This window comes from Macrobrachium rosenbergii, chromosome 56 (genome assembly GCF_040412425.1).
Source record: "Macrobrachium rosenbergii isolate ZJJX-2024 chromosome 56, ASM4041242v1, whole genome shotgun sequence".
In the NCBI taxonomy this organism is placed as follows: Eukaryota; Metazoa; Arthropoda; class Malacostraca; order Decapoda; family Palaemonidae; genus Macrobrachium; species Macrobrachium rosenbergii.
The window spans coordinates 54,778,736-54,788,735 of NC_089796.1; positions in this window are offsets into that span (position 1 = coordinate 54,778,736).

Sequence of the window (10,000 nt, forward strand, 5' to 3'; positions counted from 1 at the left end):
AGGTGGAGCTCTGAAAGTTGTTACTATTAAGAAGCAAAATCCAAGTATCAGGGATCGCCTGAAAAAAAACCCAATGCTAGAAAATTACATAACAAATTCACGTGCCCAAACATGAAATCCTCATTGACTGGACCATTCTTGGGTAATTGGCCTGTGCATTTATTCATTTGCCGGTATGTTGAGAGATGCTTGATGGGTGGTCAGTTTATCTTTTCACGCAGATTTCATACAGCGTCAGGGTTAAAGTTGGCGGTAATCGGGTTTGTTATAGCATTAATGATTTATACGAAAAATAGGTTAGAGGAAAACTAAAGTTTCTCTCAAGAGGACATTCTTCAGACACACGAACTGCAGCCTTTTAAACGACTAAAGATTTGCAGTTTGTAATTTAAAATCGAAATCGTTTCATAACACGAAAGAGATCCTTGTATTTAATGTTCTTATAATCAAACCAAAGATAACCAGCTCATATATGATAATGAGTTAATTGAAGACTCCAAAAGAGGCGGGACTTTAGAGACTTCGTTTTTCTGTGTTTCTGAATCCGATGGAAAGGTCGAATCTCACTAGCGTCATTTAAATTACATTTTGATCTGGTTGACAAGGGAACTCTCTCTCTCTCTCTCTCTCTCTCTCTCTCTCTCTCTCTCATTTAAATTACATTTTGATCTGGTTGACAAAGGAACTCTCTCTCTCTCTCTCTCTCTCTCTCTCTCTCTCTCTCTCTCTCTCTCTCTCTCTCTCTCTACAAAAAGTTTGTACAACATTAGCCACTGTGCTATTCCCCTCTGTGTTGCATGAACATTCGCGCCTCCTGTGTGTGAGACCCATCCTTTCAATTTGCCTAATATTTTCTGCGTCTTCCTCTCCTCCTCTGTCGTATCTGTTTAATATTGGTAAATACATAGATGCGTACGTACATACATATATACACTTCAGGACATCCAGCACGCGATATAACGTAACTAAAGGAAGTGTCAGGCACCACTGGCATGTCAGTCTCGTGGACATTTGTGAAGGGGGAAGGTTTGGTTCCAGGAAGGATGTGGTGGCCTAGGTTAGACAAGGATGTATCCATGTAAGGACATCTTTCGCACTTTTTGCCTAAGGCAAGTGGTGTTGCGCCTTCTGACCAGGAAGGACAAAGAGTATTTGTATTCCTTGCTTCCTTTGTGGTTAGCAGATATTTTACCATAGCTGTTGGTGCTAATCGCGTGATTTTGTTTTTCTTAACCAGATAACCCGGTTTCTGCCCCCCTATAGTTGTAAGATGTAGCGGCAGTGATAGATTTGGCATCATGTGCATCTCAAGATACGATTTTCTGAGGAATTTTGATGCGAGTCAAATGAACAAATGAATCTCTGAATAAAATATATATATAAAAAGAAGCCCATGTAAAACAAATACATTGTCTAAAATTGTAGAGAGTAGTGAATACATCTAAAACTATTTGCAAGAGGAGAAAGTGAAGAGTGAATACGGACAGTTGAAGAATGAAAACAGCACACGTTATCAAGGAATAAATATTTTGGGTGATGGCAGGATAAGAGATGAGATGATCCACAGAATAAGTGTGGCAAGGAAGGAAGAAGAAAAGATGTATCGAAAAGTCTGGGAAGAAATTTGAAGTGTCTATAGACGCCAGGGCTGGAATGGGTGAACGAATTGTTGAGCAAAGTGAAATAGGATTTTGAATGTGATTGAAGGAAATGTGTACGCGGTAAAGACGATTTGTTTTATGCACCGTAAGAATAACTGAATGGGTGAAAAATTGGTAGATATACTGAGGGAAAAAATTATTTTTTGACTGTAACGTTGACTGTACGAAAATTTGAATGCATGAAACATGGAGAGTTCATCTGGGATTAACCGGCTTCTATGAAAGGTCTATCGGGTTTATTTCTTACAAAGCAGCTCCTCTGCAAAATCGCTAGTTTTCTTTTATATTATCACAGTATATTATCTTAGTAACTTTCATAAATCGTGCTAGATACCTGTATCGTTAGATTATTACTGTTATCCTTTAAAAAAAATAAAGTAACGGTATTGCCTAAAAGAGGATGGTATAGGAAAACTTCACTGTAGTCATGAATATATTTTTACTATATACAGTTGACTGTCTGTAGGCTATATTTATTAGAAATTACTGTGTAGCAATGTATGGCATGTAAAAATCACCTTCTGGTGGCTGTGGTTGTTTACGAGTAGGCATTGACATATTAGGTATAGTCGTATCTTATGATGGTATTCCCGTGGAATACGTGAAACTCGTGGCAAGTGAGTTTGCAGTAAGTAGTGGGTTACGTCGAGGAATGTGTCACCTGTGATGTCTGCCTTTCTTATGGATTAGAAAGAAAAAACCGTGGGTGGAGATGGAAGAGGTTTAAATGGAAGTAATGAGACATGCTTGACAGACTTTGAATACGCTGATAATGCAGTTTTAATCAGCAATATTTGCAAATTCACCTCAAAAGAATACAACATACATGTACCTGAGAACAACAAAGCCAATGATGACAGGGTATGCACGGTGACATAAGATGGAGAAAGGATTAATGAGGTTGAATTTTTCAATTTGGAACAATGGTATCCAATACAGGTTCTCTTGAGTTGGAATTCAGTGAAAAACTGGGTTAATCAAACAGTGGGCAGATTGCGTAAGATTTGCAAATCAAGTAGACTGAAAATCATAAGAAAGTAAAATTATACATTATTACGATCTGTATTACTATATGGACATAGATCATGGTATGACGATGAGGTTACATTTACAAGATTTGGCGGCTCAATAATAAGCTTTAAGAGGAATAATAGAAGTCAGATGGCAGGATAGAGTGAGAAAAAGTAGATACCATAAATACATTAACGGATGTTCTATATGCAGTGATAGTATAATGACAGGGAGACGAAAATGACTTGGGCAAGTCCTTCTCGCAACCCTTGGGAGAGTGTAATGATAATGTCAGTTGTTTTCTGTGGGCACCAGAAGAGTTGGAAGACCCAGACCTACTGGGATAAGAAGAGTGGAAGTTTATGGGAAAGGGAGTATAGGGAAGGTATGAGTGTGGGGACTTGAGAGCCCTTTTGCGTTGCATGGCCTTGGATGCGATTATTATGATCATGTTAGTGCTGAAAACTATGAGATTGACTGCTCAGTCGTGAAAGAACCCTCGTTTAAGTAATTTCCACAGCTCTGCATCTGCAAATAACCATTTTTAATAATCATAAATCTCTTGGTATCCTTACTTCCTGTAGAGGAAAGAATTACACCAAAGACCCATTTACATTTAATATTCTTATGACGATAATAAGATTGCTTATGATCTCTTTACAGGTAATTGGAAGTCATTCATTCTTTTTCTCATTCCCCTGAGGATAAATCTGAACATTAGCTCTTTTTTATCTTGGTGTCATCGCTTGACTCATTGCACCGTGATACTGTTAAGTAGTATTAATTGATCTTCATATAGAAATTAGATTGAATCGTGTGCTTCTCTCTCTCTCTCTCTCTCTCTCTCTCTCTCTCAGTGAATATCCACGAAGAGTTGTATCCTAGAAAATCTTTATTTGGTTCTTATATCTTTCACAGTAATAAACCTGAGGAAAATTAAAGAGCAAAACTGTGGGCATTTATGTTAGATAAGGTAAACTAAGATTAGTTGGCATCCGCTCTTTTGCTCTGGCCATTCAAACGAAATTACATTCGAACAAAATTTTTTCTTCCAGTATAGGGAATAAGTGTTATATGAATGAAAATGGAGATAGGGATATACCTGAGGACAAACGTAAAATAGAAATTGGGTAGAACATGGATATTTTACCGCATCACTCACGTAAATCACGTGTGGTTTTACCAGAGTCAGAGTTTTTTTTTTTGAACCATGATATTTTTTTCTTTCGTTCGGTGAACCAATGAAATAATTTGTTGTTGATTCGAATTATGTCTTCAAATATTATGAAGATGTGAGTTCATATAGCTAAATGGATAAAAAATGATTAATAATAAAGAACCGGAACAAGTGTTATCTCACAATTTATTAATAACGAATTTTCAGATCCATTTTAAACTAACAAGCTGCCAAATACGTTCTATAGGAAAATCTATAGCACAACCTGGTGCATTTTTCAGCACCCAAAACTACATTTTTGTACTTTCGAGACGTAAATTAAAAACACGTGAAAAAAGAATAACACGGTACTCCTGAAATGGTGCGGGATACCTTCAGAAATAAAGAAAAAAAAATAAAACGAAATGTCCACTCTACAACAATGTGAATAGTAATAAAATTCAGATCAGTCTAACAGTAATTGAGTCACCTAAGGTGATTCATTTGCAATTATCCCCCAACTATTACCTATTTTTCCACGCTATTTAACAAGGTTTTCAACGAATTTGCTTCTTGAAATTGACTTGGATTATAATATGATTAAATTTATGTCGAGCTAAAGATATGTTCATAATGGCAAAAATAGTTATTATTTAAAATATGACATGCAGATGATCCAAATTCAGCCTGGTTTCGCTGCCAATGGAAGGTTACGCCTACCATGAATCTCAGTTATTTTATTCGGTTGAAAGCAAGCATGAATTTAAGCGTGGGACAGCACACCGTTTTAGATAAGTACTGCCCAATGTGGATGTTAGTGCTGAAAATCGTGAGGAAAATACACGTCACCCGTCGCACATATCGCATGGGCCATTAAGTAATACTCCAGAACTGCTTGAATTTTCCCAAGAAGGTCTTGTTCTAAGTTCTCCTTTTAGAAGAAAGCTAATGTAGTGACTGGAATCAGTTTCCATTCTGAAAATTCAAAAGCCTTTTTCTTTTCTCGTATAATCTTTCGAAAAACTGTTTTGTACCGTTCATCATATTTCTTGTACAGTGCACTAAATTTCCATACGAATTATGTGTGGAAACAGTGGAGATATATATTCGCGTAAAAGATGTTAAGAGTAGCAAGGAATGGGCGCCATTTAAAAGTGCGGCAGCGTTCTGGGAATTGTTTGAATATTTTCATACATCAAACATTAAATAAAATAATCTAACAAGCGGAAACGTGTTACATCTTCGTTGGAAATAGTTTCCGAAGTTGTATACTCTCTCTCTCTCTCTCTCTCTCTCTCTCTCTCTCTCTCTCTCTCTCTCTCTGAGTCCCTCGTTGGATGGGTCGGTAGAGTTCTCGGCTAGCACTCTGCTAGGCCCGAGTTCGAGTCTCCGACCGGCCAATGAAGAATTAGAGGAATTTTTGGTGATAGAAATTAATTTCTTGGTATAATGTGGTTCGGATTCCATAATAAGCTGTAGGTCCCGTTGTTAGGTAACCAATTGGTTCATAGCCACGTAAATAAGTCTAAATCCTTCCGGGCCAGCCCTAGGAGAGCTGTTAATCAGCTCAGTGGTCTGTAGTTAAACTAAAAGGTATACTTCTCTCTATATACTCTCTCTCTCTCTCTCTCTCTCTCTCTCTCTCTCTCTCTCTCACACACACACAATATATATATATATATATATATATATATATATATATATATATATATATATATATATATATACATACTTACATACATACATACATACATACATACATACATACATACATACATACATACATACATACATACATACAGCCATACATACATACATATAGATTGATAGATACAGATGTATAGTATGTACTGTATGTATGTTCATTGTTTGTTCATCATATGGTTTTTTTATTTTACCATTATATGTAGTTTTATTTCCCTTTATGTAAGAAGCGTTCATTTTCACCTGTACCCCATAAATATAATTGCTTTCATGAACCTTACCAAGGTCCTATTATTTAGAGATTCAGAACGCTCAGAAATTACAGTAGGAATCACAAAAAGGGGTTCTGCCTTTACTCGAGAAGAAAAATAATGAGAAAATAATATTAAATTTAGATAATACTGAGCAGCCCTAAGTAGATTACTGCAGCAATGCAACTAAAAACAAATGATTTGGACGGCTTTTCCTTTCCCACATTCATTCTTTAAAGAAAATACTAGAATTGTGACAGAGAAATATTTTTCATTTAAGATTCCCAAGGGGCTTTTCTACCATGTTTGTAACCAATAGCATTTCTTGGTGTCTGTGGCGTTCTGTGAAATGGCTTATAATTTTTCGTAAGGTAGTTTTCCCTTAGACGTTCATTGCCACCGGTCTTGTGTGCTCGTAGAATATGCTGTCAGTTTCCCCTAAAATGTTTTTTATGAAAAGTCTACTGAGATGCATTCTCAGAGATCTTTTACGTTGAAGATATGGGGTTATATTAATTAAGAAGTGGAGGGACGTAGACGTTGACTTGTCATCCAAAAAAATAGGCGTAGATAGACAACCGGCAGTTTGAATGACAGTTGGTAAATTAGTATTTTATTCGATTTTATTCAGAGAACTTACTACACAGTCCAGAGTTTGATAGTACGTATGACGTTTAACTTGTCACCAGGAATAATTATATGAATTTAGATGTTCATGTTGTCAAGTAACGTAAGAAGGCGCTGATATATTGACATTTTATCCCGCGTTATTTGTTTGTTGCCGTTGTAAAAATAAACCTTTTGTTTATTTTCTAAAAGTAGGTTGACGTTCCACAGGAAATGTACCCATGTTTGGTAATTGTACGCAGAGGATACAAATTTTTTTTTGACTGAGATAACATAGCCTATAAAATATATATTCTAAACTTTTTACATATCTTGTGTATTCATATTCTTGGCGGCGACATCCACAATCATTAATTTTCTCAATAAATAACACTTGATTTCGAGGCATGATAACCGACCGCCAGTTTCACACGAAACTTGGCATTGTCATGTAAATTCTTATGCTTAATAATTAAGCAAACCCACTCGTGCTTGTGGTCCTCACCTATGAACAAAGTAAGTTTACGCAATTTTCTTTATGGCTAAAATTGCCTTTGCATTAATGTGTACCATTCTAAATGAGTTTTAGGTATTAGAACCCTGGTCCTCAGCATTCATATAATAATTTCCCTTCCCCCATTAGGCGTTTGTTTTTCCCGTACCAAATACCATGCTTTCTGCTGTTTTGGCCACCGTGGCAGGCAAGGTTCGGAAGAACAGTTATTGCAAAAAAGATCAACAGTATTTCCAAGTCATTTATTGCTACAGATGAAGAATTCTTCTTCGGGGATTTAATTGGGGTAGCACTGGACACCACCGGCAGTTTTTACGTTTTTTCTAAGCAAAAAATGAACGAGAAAAGGATGCTGGAGAAAGTTTTCTATTCATTTTACCCAGACATGCGTTGCTTTTCGATTATTTTCCTTACTGTTGATCGATGAGCAGTTGCAAGATGTCATGGAATAAATACTTCAACCAGTTCATTCCAGGTAAACTAATCAGGTTTGATGTTAAGGAATAGATATTGTGCAAAACCTGGTTTAAGTTTATGAATTTTCAACAGGGCAAGAAGGAAAAGCTTGCTATTCAGGCATTTATTGATACTCTGGTTCCTAATGTTATTTTGGGTATGATTCAGCAGCTGAGCAGTTACAATGATCGTGAGGTATAGGTGGACAATTTCTTTACCAGTTACAAGTTGCCCATTCACACTTCAGGCATAGGATGGCAAGTCAGTGAAAACATGAGTGAAGAGACACATGATTACAGATTAACAGAGGAAAGTGATATGTTCTTTTTGGAGAGGGGATGAGACCAGCCAGGCTATCATAAGTAGAATTCGTCTCATTAACATGCTTCAATTTATAGTGCATACAGTAAATACAAGGGAAGAACGCATCATTTTGACTGACTCATTCAGAAGTGTCAGACATGTCTGATATCGACGAGATGGTATTTAACTTCTTACAGACTGTATTTTCGTGCCAGTACTTCATACATGGAACCTAGGAGAGATTTATCAACGATTAACCATCAGGACTAAATTTTTAACCTTTGTTTTCCTAGTTATGACCTCGAACTGTATTGTGGCTCTTACCAAAATCACCAAGACGACCAATTTTGTGGAAATTCTTCCTGTAATGACAAATGGTATTACAAGGCACCACAACGGGAGGCCTGAAGATGGAATACAAAGAAAATATGCATAATGTAAGAAAAAAGGAGGCGGGAGAGGATCATCAGAAACATTTATATTTTTTCTTATTAAGTTTAATGAGTATTTACAATCATCGTTTGCACCTAATTGCTCTAAATTGTGAAAGAAAATCAGGAAACTATAGCTATTAATGGGATTAACATGTTTTTTAGGTTTAAGGTGGGTGAGTTTGTATTGGGTAAGCGGCATTAATCATTTTTATCGCGATCGCAGTGCAAGTGGAAACCTTAACTGCGATCAGCGAAAAGCTAAGAACTTATCTGATAAAGTCACAGTCATTAGAATTAAAATGAATCCTTTGGCGGCATTGCACAAACGACAGGTACTGGCAGAATCAAGTACCAGTTTAAAATCCGGAAGTTTGTGTTTTAGCGGGGAACTTATGTGATCCCAAACCCAGACCAATCAGATTTCTGCAACATTAACTGATTTATTACCAAAAATGTATTTCTTGTAAATATATATCTACAGATAAGTATAATAATCAAACAGACGAGGAACCCAACGAATTGAGCATGCTACATACTCCTCCTCCTCCTTCTCACCTGGAAGTTTTTTTTAAATATTTTGTCATCTTTATAGAATACTACTCACTTAATCGAAAGTGTATGGTACTGTATAAACGTAGTTACGAAATTTAAGTAGAATCTTGTAGTAGAAAGAAATCGTTTTGACGTTTGAGCAATATGTCAAGAAGGAAAGAGAGAATTTTTTACTATAAAGTTGATTGGTTTAATTTAAGGCTGTCTTGTGAGTGATAATAATTTGTGAACTTTTTGAGACAAAAGCCTGAATTTATATTTTGTCAGTAAATCTAATGATCCGCATAATCATTTACGCCTACGCATTTAATTAGTTTACTTTTTTATGCGGAACTCTTTTAATCTGGATAGGATGACTACATTCAGAATTTTTTGGCAATTTGTCAGTTAATGTTGCAGAAGTGATTGATTAGGGTTCAGATAAGTTGATTGTTAAAACACAAAATGGTGCGTGTTTCTGCTCATCCTGTCGTTTATGATAATTTTCACTCTCATTTTCAGTGCTAAGAGATCTGTAAACCTCTTGCATTTCTTGAATAACAAGGGAATATTACGATTACTAGCGGAAACAGCTACAGCCTCAGATAATGAAATAAAACTGTTTGTTCCCAGAATTTTTTGCTGGGTTTTGTTAAAATATTTTATGCAGTGATTTGCCTTTCTCTTTTTCATTTGGTTTTAGCGTTTGTCTGCTAACCCCAAGTTTTGGAGACATCCCTGCTCAGCACTTGTTTAATGGCCATAGAAATGAAAATAAAATGGGAAAGTGAAGAAATGAGCGTTCTATGGGTTAGTGGCACGCAGTGTGCATACATTTTTTTTATATTTCCTTTGGGGTTGGTACAGATTCCTTAGGAGCGATTGGGTGAAGATAGGACCTTTATTTCCAGATATTTTGGGAAGTAGAGAAATTGTATCATTGATGTTAACGGCCGTGCAACACCTACAACAAACATTGGTAGTGATATTAGCAGTAGAAATAAGAGTAACAGTAATAATTTAATAACAAAGAACATGGCCTGAAGCGGCAAGAAGGATAGATTTTGCTGTCTGAGCTAAGTAGAATATTCGAATAAATAAATGTTATGCATAGCTGTTTTTTGTTAACAGTAGACCTCTGTATACAATTCGAATTATGAGTTTCTGTTATAATTAAAAGAAACTTTTATCAAGAAGGACATTTAATACTGGAACAAAGGAAAATATTGTAACCTTTTTTTTTATATAAGACTGCACTGTAAACATATCTAATGTATTATACAGTTCAATACATGGATTACTTCTAAACGGCTCCAAAGTCTGAGTAAGAGCTTCTTTTATTTTTCCTTTTGATTTTTTTTATTTTTACTTTG